The sequence below is a fragment of the Lonchura striata genome, chromosome 18, assembly GCF_050655825.1.
Source record: "Lonchura striata isolate lonStrDom1 chromosome 18, ASM5065582v1, whole genome shotgun sequence".
NCBI lineage: Eukaryota > Metazoa > Chordata > Aves > Passeriformes > Estrildidae > Lonchura > Lonchura striata.
The window spans coordinates 3,427,411-3,433,410 of record NC_140720.1 but is presented as its reverse complement, the minus strand read 5'-3'; positions in this window follow the sequence as shown (position 1 = coordinate 3,433,410).

Here is a 6,000-nt window from a genome sequence, read left to right as displayed (position 1 = left end):
TGGATCACAAGGAGCACCTGGATCTGTCCAGCACTCCTGGGATGGGATCCCTCTGGAAAAGGGCTCTGGGTGGGTGAGCCTCGGTCTGGCAGAACAGGGAACAATTTAGAGGATGAACCCCACCTAAAAAAATTAAAACTTCCAAGACTCCAACATCAGCCTTCTCTAAATTCCACATATTCCAGCCAGGTGAGAGAAATCCAACTTCTCCTGCTGCTCACCAGGCCTGGCACTGCAATATTCCCAATTCCAGCAGCTCTGGTGGCACTGGGGCAGCCGGGCAGGGAAAGTTTGCAGTGGAAAGTTTTGGGTTATTTTATTTTTTTTTTTTTCCAGGGAGCAACACGTGCCCCAGAATGTGAGGAATGTCCCCGTGTGGATTTCCACCCGTTCCTGCTGCCCAGTCTGGCTCTGGAGCGTGGCCAGGGTAGAACAGATTTGGAACAAATTTCCTGAGTCCCTCAGGGCGTTGGGTGAGGTCCCCTCCAAGAATAAAAAGATAAAACCAGAGTCTTGACCCTAAGGGGATGGACAGAACCTCTCCATCCAGGTGGATCTTCACTGCTTGGAGCCAAGAAATGGAAATTCCTCCTGATTGTGGGAGAGATTACAACTGACACTGGTCAGATAGAAATTGTTTGAGTGGGTTCCCCCCCAGAAAATAAAAATCACACTAAAAATCTGGAAAGAACCAGAAAATACTCACTATTTCTGTACTTTGCATCCATGCTGAGTTGGGATTTCTTTTTTCCTTGATGAAAGTCAAACTCCCATTTTTAAGAACAGTTATACACATGCTGGAGAATTCATTCAGGACACTGAGAACAATGCAAGACCTGGGGAACATTTTAAAACTTCCCACCAGCCCTGCCACCAATTTATTTTGCAAATAAAGCAGATTTGCTACATTTCCTGATGGTCTCATCATTTATGAACCTCTTGCTTGATAAAATTTAGACAGACATTTTGGAAGCCCTCATCTGAAGAAATGCTTTCTCCAGCATTGGAGCTGAAGGAACAGGAGGAAAACTGGAATCTCCCAGAGCACTCAGCACCCTCCAGGGCTGGAGCTTTAACTGGGATTTTAGAGGGCAGAGGGGGGATTTTAGGTACCACTCAGTGCCCCGTTAATCATCTGCCCCCAGGCAACCTTGTGAGGGCAGTGGCAGATCAAAGAGATTCCAAAATGAGGAAAACTGTGTGAGAGCATTGCCATGGTTGTGGGTAAGAGGAGAATTGTCTCTCAAGCATGGGATTAGTGAGGCTCCCTGCTCCAGAGCTGCCCCAAAACCTGTCAAAGAAACTGGGAAAAAAGCTCTGGATGCCTGCCTGGCCATGGCCAAAATGCTGCTTGGCTTCTTTTGTCTTGCTGAGTTGAGGGAAGATAAATTTATTTCAAATCTTAACTAATGCAAGAAATAATAGTGGAATAATCATCAAATAATAATGGAATAATCATCAAGCTCCTGGCTGCCAGTGGTTCCCTGATTGGGAGTTAAAATTCCTTTTCATCCCTGGCTCTTGGCCTTTGGAGAAGAAAAATGGCAAGCCAGAGGGGACACAAGTGCAACACCATCACTGGGCACTGCAGAGCCCATCAACAGAATACTGCAAAGTAATTATTGATAGGAAAGAAGTAATTCATTCACTGTGTGAGGTCAGTGGTACAACCCTGCTGGTGGAGAGGAGGAAATGAATACACAGACACCTCACCACACCCTTCACCATGATGGAGGAAAGCAGAAATTAAAGCCAGAAATTAATTCCCCACCTTCCTGTCCTTGCTTTGTCACATCTTTTGCAGCTGCACCAGCCCAGGGAATTGCTGGGTGAAGGGCTCTGGGATCTCTCTACCCATTACACTTTTTAGGCACCCTAAAATCAGCCAGAATTTCCCAACAGTGCCCAGTTTGGGCTCTAAAAGCCACACAAACCCATACACCAACAGAAAACATTTTTTTTTTTAATCCCTTCATATTTGGATCCTCCTTCCTTGTGAGGACACTTGTTTTTGGAAGGTTCAGTTCCCAAATATCCAGAAAAGCTCTGCCTGCAGTTGGGATTCCATCCCCTGCACTACTCTCTTCCTGCATGGTTCTGTTGGAATTGTCTCCAGCACTTTCAGCATTTGCTGACAGAGAAGAGGGGTTTGATCCCAGACACAAAAGCATTTCAGGCTCCCCAGGAGCTCCATTGACTCAGAGCCCGTGAGTTCCCACAGAGAAAACACAAAGCAGCAGCAAATTCGTGGATCCCAAAAGAAGAGCCAGCCCCTAGACTGGAATATTGAGAATAAATGGTCTCAGCACTGCTCTGCTGGCTGGGTTCTAGCAGGAGTTGAAGCTTTATCCTTCCTGCATCTGAAGGGGGATTCGTTATTTTGAATATTTTAAGAAAACAAATATAAAAAGTCTCCGTCGGGTTCTGGAAAAAAATGAAGGAAAAACTGATGGAAGTTGGACTCTTTGTGATGTGCAATGCAGAGGGCAGAGACACCGAGTTTTATTTTCTGACTTCTTGTGACATCTTCTCTCAGGCTGGACTCAGCATTCACTTTGCCTTTGTTATGTCTATAAACTTGAAAATAGGTAGTTTTTGTGGCTTGTTATAATAAAACTTTGGGAGTGTCACCATTGAGGATCACAGAATTAACTGAGGATTTCAGCTCTGCCTGATTGATAGTAAAAGGGTTTTAAAATCATGGGGTTTTAGGGTTAAAAGGAAAATTAAGCTTAGTAGGCCCTGAAAAAAATAAATATCCTGGGTACATGAAGACCTTGTACCTTGCTAGAACTGCACCTGTGTAGCTAGTACATGATAAATGATATAATTGTTAGATGTGATGATTCTTTAGTAATTAAATATAATTACTGTTTAATCATAAGAATAATCATGAGAAACTGGTCAGGGACCTAAAAAAGATCACAAGAAACTTGTGCTTGAATAAAGTCAATGTATACAATAGAACAACATAAGTTTAATAATTAATATGTGAGTTATGTAACGATAGAATATAAAATACGTTCAGCTCGAAAGCCATGTCGGAGTCAGAGTTGGGTCTGTACCCCTGACTCCTAGAGCTCTCAATAAAAGCACCTGCAGATAATCCTATCCTGTGATTATGTGAGTTCCTGAACGCTGACATGATGGGATAAATCAAAAATGAGAAAAAAGACAAGAACAGAGATGATGCCAACATAGGCATTGATAAATATCAGCCAAAATGTGGGGCTTGTGAGGCTTTAGCAGGGTTGGGAAGGAAAAAGGAACAGCAAAACCCTGTTTTATACCAATTATCTGCCCGGAGCAAAGACTTTGTGCAGATGCACACATGTAACACCTGGATACGTCCTGGTGGCATTCCTGGGTTCTTCCAGGGGACAGCCATTGGTCATTTCTGCCCATTCTTGTGATTCAGGCTGTGTCTGGTGGCTCTGTGCCAGCACATTCCTGCAGCAGGAGCCTTCCCTGGCTCTGCTGTGAGCGTGCATTCATTCTCTTCCACATCAGTGGGGCACTTCAGAGCAGCCCCGAGTGCCAGGCGGAAAAACCGGGATTAGAGGTGCCCTGAGAACAACGCATACCACACGTGCCAGAGAAATCTCCGGGGGCCAAGGAGGGCAGGGAGACAGAGGGACAGGGCACGGGCAGGGTGCTGGGAGTTCATCCTGGGGATTTGATGGGCACGGCCGCAGGAATGGCTTGGAGCTGGTTCTGTGACCCAGCTGGGGCTCTGCGCCCTGTGCTGGGCTCCCAGCATGGGAGGGCTCTGGAGATGTTGGAACAAGTCCAGAGGAGGCACCAAGAGGTGGCTGCTCCTGTCTCCAAAGACAGCCTGGGAGGGATCTGAGCTCCTCATGGGTAACTCACACGGATAAAACACAATCACACCAACACCACATTGGTTCTGTGTGCTGTGCTCCCACCTCCACCCAGGAATTTCCATCCAGCACCCAGGAATTTCCATCCATCCATTCCTTGGCTCCTGCCCCATGCACAAAGCATCTCGAGAGAGGTGGGGAAGTCAAAATGATTGATGCTGATGCATTGCCCTCCTGAAAAGGATCCAATTATCCCACAAAAACATGGAATTTCAGCCACAGCCTCCCACCAAAGGCAGACAGCTCCGAGCATGGAGCTGAATCCATCAAACACAACTGCCAGTCACATCTGACAGGAAGGAAAATATGGCAGGAACATTCTTCTCTCTCTCAAGATTTTTCATAGAGGTGCACAGAGAGAAGAAAGAGAAAACAATTTCTATTTCTGCTCCTTGTTTTTCCTATGTGGAATGTGTTTGGAGAATTGTTTACCTGGGGTGAGTGCTTGGTTGGGTTCTGGTGAGGATTGTTTGAGCCTGGTGGCCAATCCAACCCACCTGGGGCTGGGCTCTAGAGAAGGGCACGAGTTGTGAGGAGTTAGATATGGTAGTTAGAACAAGTAGGTTTGTCATTCTAGTATCTCCTTTATATAGTATATTAATGTATTTTATTAGTTATAATAAAGAAATCATTCAGCCTTCTGACCTGGAGTCAGACATTGTCATTTCCTCCCATTGGGTTCACCTCATTTCCAATAGGAAAACTCCTTCTCTGATGGCAACGGGAATTTCGGGAGGCAGCAGGGAATGAGGTGTGCTGGGTGCACCAAGAGTGCTGAGCAGAGCCTGCTGAGAGCCAGGGCATGTTAATGACGTGCTAATCACGAGCAATGGAATTTTATTGCTTCCTTAAGAGGGGACAGATTTCAACACAGTCATCTCCAAACCCCTGGAAGTGCCTGTCAGAGTGGGAGCTGTATTTCAATTTTCCTTTCTGAAAATAATCCTGAAAATCTCCACTCCGTCTGGTTTGCACTCCCTCACCTTAGTCAGTCACAGGCACATCTGACAGTGCAGATATCAGTAATAAATTACTGATACTACTCAGAGGTCCAGCTCTAAAGGTAGCAAATAACCAAGGTTTTGCTTCCCGGGGAAAAATTTGGGACACTGTCTCTCTTTGCTTTTGCCATTCTTTTGATGTTGTGCAAAAACAGCCTAAAAGTTCTTAAATAATCTACATAATTTTGCTAATTTTTACCTTTTAAATATCAGAAGTCTGTTTTCTCTCTGCTTTTGTTGATGCACATCTCTAGAAATGCCCAAACTTTATTTTCGGAGCTGATTAACTGACAATTAACCCAAATTAGTTCATTCATCTCTAAGGACTTACATAGCCACCCACAAGCCTTTGTTTCAGGCCACCACTGTTAGTTTAACACAGAGAAAAAATCAAATCTGGCCCTACTTGTGGTCAGTTTTTCAAGGAAAAAAGTTTTTTTGTGGGAAGAGTGATAAAGTTCTGGAATGGTCTGGGGAGGTGGTGCAGTCACCACCCCTGGGTGTGTTTAACAAAGCCTGGATGTGGCTCTGGGTGCCAGGGTTTGGTTGGGGTGCTGGGGCTGGGCTGGGCTCGATGATCTTGGTGGTCTCTTCCAACCCAGTGATCCTGTGAATTCTGTGAATTCTGTGAATTCTGTGATCAAGAAGCAGCAGCTCCTCACTGCAGAAGATGCAGTGCTTAGGGCTGGTTGGAAGAATTTTGGGAGTCATTATTTCCTCACAGAACCCAAAATTGTTTCATCTTGGCCACGTCCAGCTTTTGGTAAATCAAAGGCTGGATTCCAATGGAACCATGCCTGGATTCAGGAGGGGCTTCTGAGGAGCTGAGGGCTTCCAGCACTTCCAGCACCACTGCTGCCAAGCTCATCCTGATTTGAAAGCCTGAGGAACATGGGTGGTGCTGGAGAACCAGAGGAGAAAACACAGCAAAGGCATGGAAAGAATTCTGAGCAATCCTGACTCAGTTTGGGCCCATCTCAAATATCAGCTTCCCCTCCAATGATCTCTGTGATGCTTCATTTGTTCTCCAGCCATCCATTGTCTCCTGGAGGCTCCTCCTGCCAAACCAGCTCCCAGCAGCTCCTCGGACACGGCCACAGGGTGGACAGGGCTGGCTC